General features: G+C 40.0%; 1 protein-coding gene across 3 annotated transcripts in view; it reads left to right on the top strand.

The window, feature by feature from the left end:
* RARB (retinoic acid receptor beta) overlaps window positions 1-19,958 on the top strand; it is a 474,419-nt gene that overhangs the window by 133,675 nt on the left and 320,786 nt on the right. The gene's annotated exons all lie outside the window — the stretch shown is intronic.

Here is a 19,958-nt window from a genome sequence, read left to right as displayed (position 1 = left end):
ATTATAGTTGACATTTTCTTTTTTGGGGGGCTTCATTTATTGATTGGACCTTGATATTATTATTATTATTATTATTATTATTATTATTATTATTATTATTAATAATAATCTTAGATTTCATAACAAAATGGGCTCATTATAAAAATGACCAACATAGAAAACAGCTAAAGATAAAAAATTAAGGAAATCACAATTCTTATTCCGATAAGGTACTGTAAAACATAGTAGATTCAATTGATTAGATGCCTAGGGGGAGACAGATATAGAAAGATACAAAGTGATAGGAGACCTTCACACCAAACTACCTAATATAGATAAACATATAGCATTTGACTGTCTCAAACTCTTATATTGTTCCAATTGCATCTTACACAAAGGCTTATTCATGTCACTAATGAGCTTGAATAAAAAATCAAATCTGTTTTCGGGTGCATGCCCGCTGCTGCCACTTGATCTGATCCCATACCTGGTGTCCTACAAGCAAAACCAATTTAACCCCTTTTGGAAAAACCTAAAGCATTACACAGTGTCTAAATTTTTTTAAAACAATGAAGTAATCAACCCCGATTACATTCTGAGAAAAACATGGCTGTTATTGTCTAACTTCATCTATATACAAGATTTCAAAGCTACATGTGAAGATTTCCTTAGGTATCATCAAGACCCCACAACAACTACATGGTTAGAGAGCACAAACTGGAAAGGAAACTCCTCTCAAGCGTCTATTCAGAGATCCTCATGCTAAACAATAATCCCAAACCATATTTCTTGCAACAATGGGAACTAGAAATAGGGGAGCAGATCTTAGATCACCTTTAGGTGGTATAAGATGCCAGACTGCCTACATAAAAGATTACCGAACATACCTAACACCTGCAAAGTAGATGTAGGCTTCATGAGCCATATAAGGCGGGACTGTCCAAAAATCCAGACATACTGGGAGGAGATAATACACATAACCAATAAGATTTGTTCTAGTAAGATCCCTATGTCATTGAGCTCAGTCTTATTGGGCAAACCTCACCCTGATTTTAGGTGGCGTAATTATGACTTCCCATCATTCATATTCCTTCCCTCCCTACCCCACCCCCTTCCAACCCCCTCCCACAATATATTTCTCACTCAGGGCTTATGAATAATGATGTATGGAAAGCCCCTACTTAAGAATACCCGACTTACAGACGACGCCTAGTTACAAACGGACCTCTGGATATTGGTAACTTATTGTACTTTATCCCTAGGCTACAATAAACAGCTATAACAGTTATTAAAGGCATCTGTAATGAATCTTTATTGTTAATCCTGGTTCTTATGACAACCCAACATTTTTAAAATCCAATTGTCAGAGACCAAAAAAATTCTTGCTGGGCTACAATTAAAAAATATACATTTCCGACTTACATACAAATTCAACTTAAGAACAAACCTACAGACCCTATCTTGTACATAACCCGGGGACTGCCTGTATTTGAAATAACATTTAAAAATGCAGTTAAAATCCTGTGGGGAGGGGCTCGGGCCAATCAGGGATGCCTGTAGTGTGTCAGAAGCTTTTTTGTTGCTTAGTTTATTTGCTGAGAGCTATGGGTGGTAAATTTACACAAATTTTAAAACTATATCCCATAACTAGTTTATTAGCAGCAATCCATGTAATAACTGACTGTACCTGAACCTGACTTGTATTGCTTTTTAAGTAACCCAGCTTTTTTGAGCAGATTTTACTACTGCTTCTTTTATTATTTTCAACATAAAAGAAAGAAATATAGTAATGCTCCAACCACTGACAGCTTAGCACATCCTAATTGGGGATCTCCATGACCACTTAAATTAGACTTCCAATTATAGAGTCGGCAGTCAGCATATACATTACCAAATTAGCACCTCAAGTTTTAAAATCCTCAAATATGACAAATCTAGCACTAAGAAAATGTGCATGTGTATATGTAAATCAGTTTCAATTACATTTATTATGCACTGTAATGAATAAAACACACAGCGCATTAAATCCATGCATATATACAAGTATCACATAGCAGAATGGGCTATTATCTATCTTTAACTAGTCCAAAAAAGGTACCTGCCCTAAAAATTGTCCTTCACATTTGTCAATATTGTGGCAGATCTTAGGGTAATACAAAGCATAGACTGCCATACGGCTATATGCATCCTAATTTCACATACGCCGTCCAGATATATAGACATCATGAAAGTGGCGCAATTCAGGTGTCACTTAATTGGAAATACCCACTGATAAAATTGGAGTAAAAATGTGATTTTTATGTACAGCTCTCCAAGCATTGTAAACCAGGGACACTTACTCATAGATCCAGGCACTGAGACTGTGGTAATCTTCTTATTTGTTTTATCCATGGCCGCCTTCCTTCTAAAATCAACTTTTAAATTCATGCTAATTGAGCCAGAAGGGCTCTGGGAGGCGTAACCAGATCTCCTCCATATGTAGCTTCACAGGCTGTTAAAGTGTGTAAGGAGCACTTCCCCTCTCCTACTTTGTGAGATTACAGCAAGCTAGGAGAGAGGGGAATGCTGAAGGAGGGCCGACAGTGTAACAGTCCATGAAGTTATAGCATGGAGGGACTCTGGGGTGCCCCAGAGCCCTTCTGGCTCATTGGCATAATTTAACAACTTATAAAGGCCATTGATAGCAGATATACGAAGGTTACCACAGACATGGTGCCTGGCTAAATTAGTTAATGTCCCTGGATTATTATGCTTGATATTGATGATAGATTTATTTTAACAGTCGATATCTTCAGTTTTGTGACATTTAGAAACACAGACCAGAACTGTCTGCTATTATACGCAAGCAATACCAATAGAAGTATATATGACCCAAAAATAAATCATACTTCGTAATACTCAATTCATTATAAACAATATACAAACTTTATTAATTGGCCATCAAGAAAACAATGTTAAAAACACACATTAAAAACCACAAAACAAAAGATGTGGCGATGGTCAACAGTATTACAATACACGATAAATACTATCCAAGTATCAAACACATAACAGCATATACAATTTGGCTGTAACCAGTTATATTACCCACCAGGGTGTTGCATGTAGCCAGAATTGTTTGTACCAATAAGATAAAACCACTGCCACAGCGTTTCGCCGTCGCTTCCTCCAGGGGGTGTGCTGTGGTGTGGTGGATGCCCAACATATATACCTGATATCCCAGATTCCATGGTAACTTGGGGCTAATCAGAGTACAGCGTACCTGAGGACGGGATAGACGGCAGGTGTGTGTAGTGGCACACCGCTGTGGTCTCCACGCGCACGTCCGGAGGCGGAACCAGACTCCGGTGCGCGTCATCATGAACCGGAAGTCCGGCGCCACCATCGGAACGCATGCATGCGCCGATGCGCACCCAACCGCCATCTTGGGTTCGGGCAGCAGTAAGGGAAAGCAACAGATAACCTTCTTTTGGTAAGATACACCTGTTTTTGTAGAATCAGTGATAAAAACAGTAAACATTGGACAAAAATTGAACAAAAATAATAATAATAATAAACCCTGACATAATTTGCAACCCCCCCAAGAATATTTTATTGTATCTCTATATGAAGTGACATATATAAATACTACATAACCGTTAAGGTACGACAATAAAGAGGTCACTTCATCATATGATCAGTATGGAACCTATGTACAGTATTAAGGAAATTGATAATAAATGTGCCCTAAGTGTGGTGAGTATTGGACAGATGTCCAATTTCGACATTCTGACAAGTGCAAATTAGAGCTTATGTGCAAATGATTGTAAAGTGCTAGTGCTTGTATATAGCAGACAAAATTCATTAAATTATAAAAAGGGCCTATGTATAAAGTGCATGTATTATAAAAAAACGGGGAAGAAATAATAATAATGAAGTAGATATCTGCTAAATTGTGTGAAAAGTGCTAAGTGCAAAACAAGGGAAAAGGAAGAAATAGTGCTGAAGTACAAAAAACAATACCAAGTGTGCACAAATCACCCAATTGTAATGTACTAAAGAGTGTGTGATTTTCGATATTAGACGCATATAGTGCATACATATAAGAATAAATTACATATTAAAGTGCATGTGATGACTCTAATGAAGATAATTATGTTAAAGTGCATGTGATAACTAAGACAAATAACTGGACCTCACGCATTTCATCGTGAATACTTGTCTGCCATTATAGTGCTGACAATCTGTCCACCCCTGCCATCTGAAGCTGATGACCTCACCTATCGGCATTACCTGCATCATATATTCTTACTTTATCTAAACTAAATGTACAATATAGGTTTTTTTGTCATTGTCATTTTTTGGGATTGTGTCTAATATCATAAGGTTTTTTTTTTGCCCATGTATGGAGATACCTAGGGTTTAGTAAAACAATATATTTGGCCTCCCTGGTGAGATTGCTTTTTAGTAAGATTCACCCCTCTGAGGGTAATCAGGGTATAAGGTACCTTCTACTCTCTGAATACTATACGAAAACTCGACTAATTTTTGGACGCAAGTCTAATACTTTTTAGGTTTATGTACTCCATGTTATTTTGCCCATTGTATTAGTGGTGTTGTACTATTTAGAAGAGGATATTACACCATTGTTCCCCCATCCTATTACTTAATTTGAAGACCCCTGATGAGCCACTAGGAAAAAACCTGCAAAATGCATTTGTTCAGACGCAATGAACCAAAAATTATTGGTTTTTTGAGATTACTATATTTTTCAGACTAAAAGGCGCACAAAAAATCCTTTGATTTTCTCAGAAATCAAAGATGCGCCTTATAGTCCAGTGCGCCTTATATATGAACCATACTTGCAGACAACAGCTGCCTTGAACTGTGCACAGGTCTGCCACCTGCTGGTGAGTCATACTTATAATCAGGTGCGCCTTATAATCTGGTGCGCCTTATATATGAACCTAGACGTTTTAGCAGGCATTTATTGGTGGTGCGCCTTATACTCCGGTGCGCCTTATTACCTGAAAAATACTGTAATATCTTGTTAGTGTATTACACCTGTTTGTACGTAGACAGTTACCTTGGTTGGAGAGTCCTCATTAAGTAACCGGGGCACAGGTCGGTTTGTATTATGTGATAGGTTTTTGAAACATTTGAACAAAGATTATATTTTAGTTGTTCCTATTCTTTCAGTGCTTATGGATGAGAACTGCTGACAGATTCCCTATAAGAAGGGCTCTCTTTATGTAAAGCATCATCTTCTGACAGTATTCATGGAAATATTAACATTTAGACGATAAAATGGTTTCCGGCATTAGGTGTTTCTAAATGCGGCTAGTGAACAGCTGTAGATATGAGATGCCATTGCTTTTCCAGTGCAGTAAGTATATTGCATACAAGTCAAGGCCATTAAGACTCAGTTGGATGGTGAAGGAGTTAGTGAGCACAGTGGGGAAAAAAGCGATGCTGGTAAAATATGCATCCTCTATAACTCTTTTCATAACCCAAATTGCTGCGGCAAAAACAAGGTGGTGATGTGATGCACTTGAATGGTTTTATTGTCTCTGAAATAGACACTATTTTCATATGAGCCTTGGGGGGTTCTCCTAGATTATATGCACCGAGTTTTCAGATGCAGAGCGTTTTGTAAATCTGTAAGCATAGCCTCTTTGACATTACATGCAGAAATGATAGGCCCTGCTTCACTGAATTATAAGTTCAGGAATTGGTGTCTATAAACATCAGTATTACTTTTGTCAATTGCTTCCTCAGGCCCTTGTATTTAGGGCAGGTTTCCTATTATCTGTTTTGTAATTTTACTGTGTTTGTGCTAATGAAAAGTGAAGATGGTGTTTTTTTTAAGGTTGTTGAAATTGGCTCAGCACTTTGATATAACCATATTAAGGAGGACTTTTGTCCCCAAGCTTGGTAGATCTAAGAAGAAAATTAGACATTTAGTAAAAAAAATATACATATCATTCTATAGAAGTGTGTGATTTTGACAACAGAAGAAGTGATTAAGGGCACTCATCTTCCATAATCCATTACTTATTTAGCCCTTAGGTACAGAGAGGTAAAATCGGGCACACCGGTGCTTGGCAATAGGACATTTTGTATTCCTTGCTCCTTCTCAAGCCTTGCATCTAAATAAAATGTCCTCTTTTTTATCAACTGACCTCATACACATGAATATATAAAAACAACCATATAAATGTGTGGCATATGGCCTCATTCATTACGATGGGCAATACAGCCATCCAGTTTAATGGCCATGTTGTGCACCATACCGTATTGTGAGCAAGACGTAATAAGATGTATAGAACGTGTCTTATTTTCTCATGTATTTCCATTCCATACATCTGTGGAAACGTATTAAATATGGATTGCATACATGTCGCATACGGTTGTGCACCATATGCTTACCTATATGTGTACAGTATCCAGGGAGACCAGAACCAGTGGGAGGTGCATTCTGTCAGCCAGCCAATAGTCAACCAGCCATCATTTGCCAGCCCACCATATTTTATACGGATACAGTACGGCTACGGTGCCATATGTGCTCATATGGGTGAAAAAGCATCCTGGATGGACATGCGCTGGAAGAATGCTCGCTGTTCACCCCTCTATTATGCATAGAGTAGTGCAGGCCTGGTGCCGTAACATGTCCTATATTTTACTGTGCACGGTCACGGTGCGGTGAGACAACATGTGCTGACTCCACAGTGACCGGGGGCCTAGACGGCAATCGGGACCGATATGAGGCCACATATCGGTTCCCATTACATTTGTGTGAATGGATTTCAGTATGTATTCCCACGCGCCCTTGCTGATTTACATGCAACAATAACATGTCACGCACCCAGAGTTCAAGATATAGGCATCTAAAGTGATGCCTCACCTCCAGACTCTAAATGTGACTCGTCTCAGGTAAAAAGCAACTTTTCTCCCTAGCTTCATTTTCCTATGATTAAGGAGGTTTTTTTTTTTATTAAATAGGTAAACACAACAGAGGGAATGCTTTAGAGGATATATCATACCCTACCTTTCTTGCTGTTTGCCAGGTGAAGCTAAGTTATATACAGCATACTGAAGGAGAATAGTTGTATAGGTAAAGTTTAAGCATGTCTAATAATATTGTGTTAGGGGAAGAATAGTGAGTATCTCAGACTTTTCTGTGGTAGATTTACGGTACGGTTTGTGGTGCCTTTATTCGTTTGTTTCATATTTTACTACATTTATTTGCAAGTATGTGTTTTCTATGTGTGCGAGCAGGCAGTATAACTATTGTTGGGCTTTTTATAGATAGTAAAACATACTCTATGGCCACACAGTAGTCACCTCAACAGCTGAGAGCTTTGGTATGCTGCTTAGAGGAGCTACATTAATGTTTCATTGCTTCTGTATTGGAATTTCTCCTGAATTATCCTCGGAACTCGACACAATAAAACAATTCCCAACAAAAGCTGTAATAAAGTAGAATTATTACTTGCTCAGTGGAGTAAATCTACCTGATTACTGCAAGTGAAGAGTTTATAATATTATAAAATCAAAATAAGAAAGGAGTTATGTTAGAGTGAAGCGGGAGACCGAGAGCAAATGTAAGCTCCTGTGAACCGTAACGGAGGGCCATAAATCATTCCCAATGACTTCCTTACATCATCACATCAGAGGTAACGCTCCCCATTCATCCCAGCGACTCCATTCCCCTGCTTAGTGGTGTTATACATGATGCAGGCAGGTACGTGAGATGCTTTGAATTTTGATAGGATGGAACGATTCCTGCTGCTTTATAAGGCCATAAATCTACATGGGAATATACATATTTTTATTACTTCTCAGATAATATTACAATAGGAATATTATAAGCTCATATGTTATGAAAGATGAAGTGCTTTGAATTACTGCTCTTTAGACTATGGCTGACATTTATAGCCAGACCTGTCACATGCTGGTTTAGAAACACTTTATTGGGAATTTGGTATATGGACAACCATTTGGGAGCTGTTGTAAATATGTTTTAGCGTAGGTAAAATTTTAAATCTGCTTAACACCTGTACTTGCTTAGCATTTTTATGCATAACCATTAAAAATTCAGTGCTACGGATTTTCTTGCATTTCTTCTGCCAAATTTATGCCCTGTACTCTAGATCCAGATTAAGAAGGAAAATTATTGTTGGAGTTATGCCAAATAATGTACCAAGGTGTCTGCTCTAAATAACATTATTTATTGTGTTTTAATATCATTTGTGTAGTTGCAGTTAAGTGGGAAAGTAATGTCTGATGTTTTGTGCTAAGAGAGCCTCATTGGTAATACAGTCACGTGTGCCATGATGTGCACATTGGAACATCATGTGTGAACCGTGTCACTTTCCGTGACTCTAGGAAATGAATAAAACCATAAATCAAGTGCACTTTATTGGCAGTGCCATCCCTTTTGTTGCATCCGATAGTTTTGTTCTGCTTTGCTACAATACCCTGTGTATCCTCTTGTTTATTTGCTGCGCTCGTCTTTGTTCTGTCTGAAACTTTGATTTATAACTCAATGTTATTAATGACTCTGGGTTATAGCAAAGTCACCTCTCCTCCTCTTTTAATCTAGTTTTGCCTAAAAATCCATGCACTGCTTTACTAAAAGTATGTGTTTTTTTTTCCATCTCCTGCTCGCCCAACAGGAGGCTCTTAATCATCAAGTGATCCTTTTCTGCTGCTCACAAACTGGATTGTGAAAGTTCTGCAAACAAAGGAAACCACCTTAAAATGATTTATGTTGATTCTTTACCACAAAGTTAATTTATTCCCTGATTTTGCACGTTTAACACCCTTCCAAACTTTTTTTAATGACGTTTTATTTTTTTTTTGCACAAGGGGCGCACAAGTCTATATAGATACATAGGGGCTTATTTACTTTCCCGGCCACGGAGTTCACTGAAAGGGCATTGTCTGATGATAATGCACTAAGATCCCGCGCCTGATATCCTGCATGTGTTGCTTCTCCGCTCAGGTCCTACAGAGTTCACCTTCTTCTTCGTGGTGCATGTACTACACAATTGCTACACAATTTGAAAGCTAAATCCCGCACTCAGTCCGAATTAGTCGGATTGTTTGACGACAGGCCCCCCAATTCGCTTCACAATGAAGCCAGCGCAGCTGCGCAAAAAAACGATTGCGTGGGACATAATCCCAGCACAGACACCTGTTAAGGTGTGCAATTCCCAAAAAAAGACAGAAAGTCCGATGAAAGTGGGATCTGCGATACCCTTAGTAAATGAGCTTACTAAAAAAAATATTTTTTTATAGCGCCATCATATTCCATAGTGCTTGACAAATCATAGGGGCAAATAAGGTAATACATGACAGAGTACAAACAGTGATTGGGAACAATAGGAGTGAGTCTATGAGGATGAGGGAGTCACAAGAGGTATAAGAGCTTGTATAATGGTCCTGCTATTCTATATATGAAGACCAGAATAAAATAATTTGATAAATAAAATTGCTGCAGCTTGAACCAGTCATGAGACACCATGTTATATACAAACTCCAATATCTTTGCACTGTTATCTGTTGCATTAGGTGCAATAACAGGATTTGTTTCTAATACTTAGAGTAGTATAGCAGTTCTTCATACCAAAATTATACTATCCCATTAACAAGACAAGCCAATAATCTACTTCCACTGCTCAATGCAGTCATCTCAACGCACCCAACCCATATATAATGTATATATTTGGGACTACCTATTCCCCTTCACTGGAAACAAAGGCACTTACCGTGCTGTTGTCTACTTTAACTTTGCTATGTGAAACTCACGGTCAGCATGCAACTTAACATTATTCATGATTTGCTCCTTTCAGAATTTTTCAATTCTTACTTTCACAGAAACATGGATTTAGCTATTTTATTCTTCCCTTTCTTTGTGCTCTACTGTTAATTATGAGGGCAGGCATGTTGGAGGAGTTGAAATAGACTTTTCAGGCCATTCCTCCAGTAAAAAATAGCCAGTGCGACAGAAAATTCAGTCCGTGTGCCAGAAAATTCAGTATGGTGCAGCAAACTGGACATGTAATAGAAGGGTGCAAAGTACGACTCACCAGCCTTATACTGCACCAGATTGATCTTCCAGTATCAGACCTGGGAGCTACCCAGCAGTGTTATTGGTCAACAGTGTTCAAACTTAATGGTAGATTTCCTTTAATCTCTTCTTTTGACTCAATTACAGCAGATACAGTATATCCACAGGTTCCTTTCTTTTTCTTGACATACTACTTTATCTATATTCCGTCTCTATCTCTTTGTCCATCACTACGAGTAGTTAGCCATTCTGCTTCTTCTGGCATCTTTTTTCATATTTCAAACATGTGGCTATGACCCCACCACTGAAAAAAACCTTTTTTTGACAAGTACTGTACTGTTGAGAAAGATCTGTCTTTCTTCTCTAAACTCCTGCAAATTCTCTTTTCGACCTCTTCCAGTATGCAGTATTTTACAGAGACTTCATTTACAAGTCTGAAATAGCCTTTGGGTCCTTTTTCAAGTATCTTCCTATTTTTCCTATCACTAACACTGTTCATATCCTCTAACCCCTTACTGTTGGGATTGCTCTGGGTGCAGTTCTAGTTGCTCTTTTCACTTGTCTTAATAGGATCATAGTTGGAAGAAAACTGCAGGTTTAGCTTTTATTACTATAGCTACATACCCAGTTTTATACGAATTTACCCAGCTTTATGTGATATCACCCTCCCCCCTGAATGTGGGGGGAATTGTATCTCCAGTGATGTCACTGTCCATATTGTCCATATCACCGTGTCTTCTGTCCTACTGAACAATGTTTTATGCTCTTCAAGGCTGTATGGAGGGATACAATACGCTGCATCCGCTCCCCATTGCCGACCGTTGCCTCCACTAAGCGCATATGTTGCTAAGCCGGAGGCTGCGGGATGAAAGACGTAGCTTGCTGTGTCTTTCCATCTTGCATTTTTTTGATGGACAGGTTGTATAGTGGCCAGGCAACAGCTGTTCCCCTGTCTTGCCACTATTTGTCAATGTATGCGCCCGACTTGTACTCCTAGCATTTACAGAAAAATGTGGTGTGAATCCACCCTTAATCTGCAGATGGCTTAGAGAGTGACTGCCACCACATAGTGTAATAGTTTCATGCTACCATGGTTACAGCAGTATTCTGAGGGATATAACCACCAAAAACTGCCCCCTCCAGTGTAAGGCCCCTTCCACACTAGCGTTGCATTTCACGTCAGGGTGCAATGCGTGAAAAACTGACGTTTTTGGCTGCGTTTTTGTTCCATTTTTCCTTGGAGTCATTAGCGTTTTTGCGAATTTCACGCGCGTGTTGTTCGCGTTTTTTTGCGTTTTCGGTGCGTTTTTCACGCACGTTTTTTAAGTCAATGGGACTTTTTCAAAGGGACCATGGTTCGGGAATAAAATGTTTTATTTAATTGAAAAAGAATGTCTTCTGATAAGTTAGCAGATGTATGCAAACATCTACAATCTTTTCTTCACTGTTCCGTGCGGATATTATCTCCCGACAAGTTAGCAGATGTGAAGAACTAAAAATAAACTAGGTAGCCTGTCAAGATCACTGGTCACTGAAAGTGATACACGTGCAGCAGGCCACTGACCACGGCATCCAAATCGTTAGACAACTTTAGCAAAATGCCACAATTTATTAAAACATAACTTTTAATTCAGATAGATAAAAGGCGACCACCTTCAAGTCCGTGGTCCAATTCAACCACAATTCGTAAAAGAGAACACCTAGTGAACAAACAAACAATCACATACACGGACAAAAATTGCCGTACCATAACCAATATTTACAAAAACAGCATGAGAGAGGGCCACATGTATTAGTGCAGATATGCCAGTGTTGGGAAGAAAAGGTTGGATCTCACCCGTCTTCGTCCAGAATTGGCCGCAGTAGGGACTGTTCCGTCCAGTGATGACCTATTATACCCTACTGTATCTGTTAGCCTGGTCCCCCTTGTGTTGCTCCCAGCCCTTACAAGGGCGGTCCCAAGACTGCCCCTATACAGACTGTTATGCCCTTACTCTAAGCTGCATAAGTCCATTAACTCCCTACGCGTTTCGTGCACCGGTCCTTGTGCACTCCTCAGGGGAATCTAAAGTAGGTTATACTTGTGCTGGTATGCTTGCTGCGCCACGATGGGCTGCATAAGTATGCGCTAAATAGCGCTAAGACTTTCTCCAAGACGGGCAGTGGCTCGTCCTAGGCTACTACAAGAGGTGCAAGCATACACCTAGTCACTAGGTTGAAAGCACGGCGTCGGCGCCAGTTTACTGCGCATGCGCCAAATATATCTGTTCCGGCTCCGCCCGACAGCGTCGGCGCCAGTTTCCAGCGCGTGCGCCACAATTAGCGCCAAAAAATGGCGCTTGCGCCACAATCTGCGCCAAAAATAGCCGTTCCAGCTCCGCCCATGCCACGCCCCCTCTGACGTTCGTCGGGGCTCATGTCATGGTGTGGGAGGAGTTTGTGTTAGGAAGCTCTCAGGGAGATACCCTTATGCTTCACTATAGATAGAAATCCAACTTCCCAGCTTGCATCCCCCATGGCAACGGGATGGCTCAGCTTAGTGTAAGCTATGGGGAAGAAGTAGAAAATCTCCATTGGCTTATTAATCCCGAAACTAATGCGTCAATCGGGGTTGGAGATAATTTGGTCAAAATAGAAAACTAGTTTATGGCAGGTTAAAAGTGCATAGTGGCAACAGCTTGAATTTAAAGCGTATTGGACCACTTATTAGAGGTAAGAGGGGGACGGGGGGGGGGGGTCCAAAATACAAAATAGAAGGGAGGATGGTGCACATAGGAGTGACTTAGAGGAAACAAGCATAGCTAAGGGTCTCATTTAGACCCTTTGGGGCCACTGTGTCTAGGAGAAAGATCCATCTTGCTTCACATTGCAAGACGGATCTGTCCCAATTTCCTCCCCTAACTGGTCTGGGGATGGCCTCTAACCCATGGAAGCTGATTTTCTTAGTATCTCCGTTTTGGACCAGGTTAATGTGGCGTGCCAGAGGAGTGTCCCTCTTGTGCAGGATATCGCCCAAATGTGCTCCTATCCTCCTTCGTAGTTGGCAGATAGTTTTGCCAACATATTCAAGTTTACGTTCACAGATTGCCCTGTATACTACTCCTTTAATCCTGCAGTTTATGAATTGCTTGATTTTGTAGGTGCTGCCTGTCACTGTAGACGTGAAGGTTTTGCATCTCATCATGAAGGGGCAAGCAATGCACCCACTGCAGCAAAAGTTACCCACAATTGCAGTTTTGTCCAGCCAAGTGGAACGTTGTTCTTGCACGAAGTGACTATGAACTAGTCTATCTTTTAGCGAGCGGCCTTTCCTGTATGTAATAGTTGGGTAATTACTGATAACCTCCCTCACGTCGGGGTCCATCAATAAGATGTCCCAGTGCTTTTCCAGGACTCTCTTGGCGTCAGATGCCCCATTATTAAAGGTGGTAATTAATCTGATCGTTTTATCCTCACTCTTCTTTTCTCGTTTTTTGAGGAGGTCATTCCGATTTTTTGCTAGGGCATCCTGAAAGGCTGTTCTCAATAGCCTGTCCGGATAACCCTTGGCCTGGAATCTCTGGCGTAGGTCCTTCGCCTGTTTTAAGAATGTTTTTGTGCCTGAACAATTCCTCCTTAGTCGGAGGTACTGCCCCTTGGGGATGCCTCGCTTCAAGGGAGTGGGGTGGCAGCTTTCCCACCTGAGAAGTGAATTGGTTGAGGTTGCCTTCCGGTATACCTCAGTTGCAAGGCAACCCTCCTCATCTCTTGTAATCAGGACATCCAGAAAGGGCAGTTTCGTCCCTGAGCTTTCATGGGTGAAGCATAGCCCAATGGGGTTACTGTTTAACTCTTGGACAAAAGTAGTAAACTCAGATGCAGGGCCTCTCCAGATGACCAGTATCTATGTACCTGTGCCATGCATCTATTTTTTCTGTATCCAGTGTGTTGTCATCATTGAATACCAGGGATTCCTCCCACCAGCCCTGGAGCAAGTTGGCGTAGGTTGGCGCACACGGCCAACCCATTGCCGTGCCCCTGAGCTGGTGGTAGAACCTTTTGTCAAACAGGAAGAAGTTTTTGGTTAAGCAGAACTCTAAGGCCTTCAAGAGGAACCTGTTGTGTGCTTCATGTTGTCTGCCCCTTGATCTTAGGAAGTGGGCTACTGCTTTTAGGCCCATATTATGGGGTATGGAAGAGTACAATGCCTCTACATCCACACTTCCTATGAGATGCTCCTTGTCGAGGGTTAAACCCTCTAGTTTTGATAGAAGGTCAAGGGTGTTTCTTGTATATGAGGGGAGTGCTACAAAAAATTCCCTTAGTACCTTATCTAGGTAGATACCTAGATTTTGTGTGATATTATCAACCCCAGACACAATGGGGCGTCCCTTGAGATGGGAAAGCCCCTTATGTATCTTGGGGAGGCTATAGAAGGTTGCTACCACAGGGTTCTTGGGTCTAAGGAAGTTAAATTCGGCGTCATCAATGATGCCTTCAATTTTTGCCTGCTGGAGTAGAATGTCCAGCTCTTGAATGTACTTCTTGGTGGGGTTTTCGGGTAGGATTTCATATGTCTCTTTGTCATTTAGGAGGTTTAGGCACATCTCTTTGTATTGACTGGTTTTAAGGAGGACTATGTTGCCCCCTTTATCCGATTGTTTAATAGTTATTGTTTTGTCCTTTTGAAGGGAGTTTATGGCCTCTATTTCTTCTTTAGTGCAATTAAACAGATGTGAAGAACAGTGAAGAATAGAATAAAAACAGTGAACACAGGATCATTTAAGTGAAAAACACAGTAAAGAACACAGCGAAGAATAGATTACAGATGTTCGGCACATCTGCTTACTTGTCGGGAGATACGCGCGGAACGGTGCGAACAAAATAGTATGTGAAGAACAATATATATGTGTGAAGAAGACATTGCAGATGTATGGAAACATCTGTAGGGAACCTGTCAGGACGATGTGGGAGACTAGACAACCCACAGTTCCTTTTGTTTAGTGTCCCAAATTGCCCTGTGTGATTTTTGAAGTGTGCACTAAAAAAACCCCTAAACTTTAAACTTTAAACCCCTCTGTCCCAATCCTTTGGCATCAATGCGTTATGGGTAGTGAAGCCAGTGTGGTACACCCCTGCTTCCCTCGCCTCACCGCCAGAGGAGAAGCCAGTGTGGGATCCTCCTTGCTTGTAGCTTGGGTGCTGATAGGTCGACAAGAGCTTGACTTCTTCGTAAGGGGTTGGAAGAGCCTGAAGTTGTCTTGCATGGGTATGTAGCTGTTCCTTGACACGAAAGAAAGTGAACCATGTCAGTATATCCCTGGCAGGTTTGCTGGTTTTGGGACTTTGTGAGCCCTGTTGTAGGGCCATCAGAGGAGCTGCTGCATCCCTGCATTCTTTGCCTCGGTTTAACAGGACTCACTGAGGGAGATGTACCCTGAAACGCCCTTTAATGTTGGGATAGCGAGGCCTACTTGGAATTCTCATTCAGCTGCAGAGAGAGCGGAAGCATGCTCTATTCCTCCTGGAACCGTAGAGGTGAGGGTGCTTTGCTAGTGAGGTGTTGCGATGGTGATGTGTCTGACCTGGACGGGACCTGGAAGGGAAAGGAGTTTTCCCAGGTGCTAATGAGGCAATCTGTGCACTCAGGGCATGCCTTCAGTACCCGGAGCATGGCTATTTCCACCTAAATTACTTCACTATTCTTTATGTTTCATCCCATGCATCTCACTGTTTATCTGACCCAGGGTGACATGTATCATTATTTCTGCTAGTCAAATTATCTAATTTTTACGACTTTTTTTGTATTTATGACTTTTTTGCAACTTTTCACTGCAGGTTCTTCAAGCGCACCTTGGTCTGCACCTTGTGCAGTGTGCCTAATGTATCTTTGTTTCCCAGATGTTCCGTGCGACTTTTCACTCATGTATCACTTTTTTTGCTTATTTTTGCGACTTTTTAGACGCATATCTGCACCTGGTCCAGGGAAGGTACAAAGGAAGGATTTTTTTTTTCATGGACCCTATAATAATATGTAAATTGGAATTATTTCAAATGCTTTAAATGTTTAAAATTTTTCACAGTAACCTGTTTTTTTAAAAAAATGTATTGGCTGCTTCTAAGGATGAGGTCACATGTAGCATTTTAATTGCGCTTTAATTGCATTTTGAAACTTATGACAACAGCTAAGGAGAGGTGATTTGCCTAATTACATTACTGCTAACATTTGTGTTTACAAAACTCAATATAAACATGACGTTAATGCATGTGTTAACATTGCGTTTACTATGTGTTTTGTAAATGCAAATGCTAACAGTAATGTAATTAGGCAAATCACCTCTCCTCAGCTGTTGTAATAGGTTACAAAACTCAATCAAAATGCAATGTGTGACCGCACCCTTAAAACCATGTGTGACCGCAGCCTCATATGTCATCATCTCCCTGGGGTGTGAGAAGAGTGGTCAACAGCACACGGACTCAAATCCCAAATTATCAGTAGTGTCCACTCCTGTATATAACCTCCTTACGTGACTTGTGTCCATGTGGATTTGAGACATTCACAACAAAAAGTCTATAATTTGCGCCTACCAGGGTAGGAAAAACTAACAATGTATCACAATTAAAAAGACAAAATCATACAAAAGGTGCAAAAAAAAGAGCTACCAAATGTCTAAAAAATTCACCACAGAGACAAAACTATGATACATGTAGTGCTCCTGGTGGATTTCTCTAAAACATGCTGCCAGCGGATTATAATGCCTGTTCAAGTTGGTAGACTCCCTTTAATCCCTCAAGGACATTATTAGTTTGTTTTTGTTTCCATTTTTAACTCCCCACTTTCTAAAGTCCATGACTTTTTTATTTTTACGTGTACAGAGCTATATGAGTTTTTTCTGTGTACTTCCTAGTGACATATACTGCAATATTACTTTAATGTAGTATATGGGGATTTTCTTACTTATCTATAATAGTTTGCCAAGGGAAAATTTTTATAGATGTGCTGATTGACAGGCTGGGGGCCTCACGTAGACTCCCTGCTGTCACAGCAATAGATTGTTGTCCCTGATGCCATCGGACTGTCCGGCCCATGATGGTGGCGCCCCCAGCCAGGGACATTTAAATGGTCAACACCCACGATCGGTGCCAGCGCAGGTGTTGGTGATGGATGTTTTCTGCATTATGCATTACGGATACATCCTACTGTGTGAGAAATGTAAAACGGTAAAAAGTTGAAAGATTTGGAGATGGCTAGACCGTTTACAAACTGAAAAATGTAGTAAAATATAGTAAATTTTTTCTTCAAATTTCTAACACTGCGTACCCCATAAATATTGATTCAGACTTGCTTCATACAATGTTTATTACTTTAAATTCTCTTTAAAAAGAAATCTGGCAAGCTTTAAGAAATGTACATAAAAGATAAATGGTAAATCAAATAATGCAATGTAAAAGAAATATGGTAATGACTTTGTGTAATGGCAGAGCAGAAAAGATCTCTTAAAACTCACTTAACTATGTAAAATGTGCCCCATTGTGAATACAAAAGGCAGTGTATGTTTCCAAATTCAATGTAGCAACTTGTTTACTAGAAATGGAAAACTCTATTTTTATAATTTAGCTCTAAAAATATGAATACAATACTGTTATAGCTTAGAATGTTGTGGGAATGAAAGGTTAATATATAATATACAGGCAGTCCCTGTGTTACATACAAGATAGGGTCTGGAGGTTTGTTCTTAAGTTGAATTTGTATGTAAGTCGAAACTGTATATTTTATAATTGAAGTTCTAGACAAATTTTTTTCTTTTGCCCCAGTGACAATTGGAGTTTCAAAATTTTTGCTGTCATTGGACCAAGAATTATCAATAAAGCTTCATTAGAGACACCTTACAGCTGATCATTGCAGTCTGGAACTATGGTAAAGCATTTAGAGAGCTTCACCAGAGATCACAGTGGGCAGAGGGGTCCGTCTGTAACTATGGGTTGTCTGTAAGTCGGGTGTCCTTAAGTAGGGGACCTCCTGTATATGTAAAAGATCTTATATATGTAAGACTGCGTTCCCATAACACAGTTCTGCTCTCAGGGAACATTGTCTCTGGATACATTTTGCTACTGATAGAAAAAAAAGGGAGAAAAGGTTTAGTTTTGAACCACCAGTATGGGCCATTAAACAATTTGTGATAAGCGGTCATATATATGAACTCAGAGTAGAGATGAACTTTCAGACTATTTAAAAAATTCTGCGAAAAGCGTTAGATGTCCGATTTTAAAAAAGAATGAGGAAACCTGTCACCACATTTTCCCAAATACAGCTACTGACAGGTTCCTTTAGAACTCTATTAACTGACACACTTCTTTTAGTTATAAATAGTTTCCCTTACATCAACATAAATCACCTCCCTCCCAATGTCTACCCCATGTATGTATCTGATCACATGAAATCCTAGCATGCTTCCATGGAGGCATACTGTAATCTGATACTTATACTTGGTAGAAAATGCAAATGTGACTAGATTTAGGACCTTAGATGTCATCACCCTGGTCACATGAAATGAAGTGCCTTATGATGTAACCAAGCTCTCTCAAAATGTTCCACAGAGCAGCGTGTTCCAACAGTGAGACCTATCAATCAGGATCAAGGAGGCAGGGCGATGCAAGTAAAATTTAATATGCAGGACTCACTTAGTGTGATCGGACTCACATTAGGTAAGTTGCATATAAATTTACAAACTGATTTTTTAACATTGCAGCCATAGGAAGGAACCATTTAGGGATTCGGGCAATGCTTTTTAGATATAGTTTTTGATAAAATATTTTTTGGGGTGGATTCATTTAAATGGCGGGTTCTCTGTAAGTCTCTTGTGGTGTTAACAATTCTAAACCTATGTGTTAGGAAAAGCAAGTATTGATATGTCATAAATATTTGATAGGGATCTAAAGTCCTGTGTCTTCCATCTCAGAGCTGACCCAAATGGAAATTTGGCACATATGCAGACCTTTTTCTGGTATATATAACTTCGCTGTGTATGCGCCAGCTAGGATAAGTAGGACAGGAGACCTGTTGATAGGACATGATTTTCTTAGATGAGTATAATGTAAGGAGATAAATAAGCATCTATTCAATATATTTTTATGGAAATTAAATGTCATAAGAAAAAAATAGAAGATTAGAGTAGCATAGCGGTCTGCAGACATTTTTGCTCCTTTTTAACTAGTATATATAACGGTACTGGGGGTAATTTATCATTAGAGCTGCTCCTTATGGCAGTTCTATGTCTGTCTTTGGAGTTCCGCTGCCTTTAGATTCATTAGTGGCTTGGGCCCTTGATAAATCTGCTGGCAGTGTTATTTTGCTGTGTGGATTGTTTGTGAGAGTCGCATGAAAAGTTGCAAAAAAACCCCTCCAAAGTCGCAAGGGTGGGGGCTAGCGTACATTTTCTGCAAAACTTGCGCCTAAACCGAAATTAGCGTCGAATTGCAAATCATGAATTCAGTTGTATTGTGAACCTATGCAGATAATGAATTTGCCACAGGCAGTGTCTATGTCTAAGTGACTTTGTACTGTCCTATGTTCATTTGGCGCAATGGAACGTTGTAAAACACAACCGCACCAAAACAACGCCAAACACAGACAAAAACCCCAATGATAAATTACCCCCACTGTGTGTATAATGATTTATTTTTATCATTGAATATCGGTATATAAAGCTATAAGCCTCGAAGGAGAGAATAATTTCAATTGTTGTTTGATTGAATATTTATGGGTAATATAAACCTGTCCCTGTAAAGTTGATGTCCCTTCTGTTTTGTATTGTTTGGGCACAAGATACAATAATTACTGTCCATATGGCAGTTTGCATGTGTGCTAGGTAATGGTTCTATATCTGGTTTGTATTAACTAAACAGTTTATTTTTATGACTATAGTGCTGAGCTAAATTGGTACTT

This window comes from Engystomops pustulosus, chromosome 5 (assembly GCF_040894005.1).
Source record: "Engystomops pustulosus chromosome 5, aEngPut4.maternal, whole genome shotgun sequence".
Classification (NCBI taxonomy): Eukaryota; Metazoa; Chordata; class Amphibia; order Anura; family Leptodactylidae; genus Engystomops; species Engystomops pustulosus.
The sequence above is the reverse complement of the archived record's forward strand: the minus strand, read 5'-3'. Positions and strand labels throughout refer to the sequence as shown.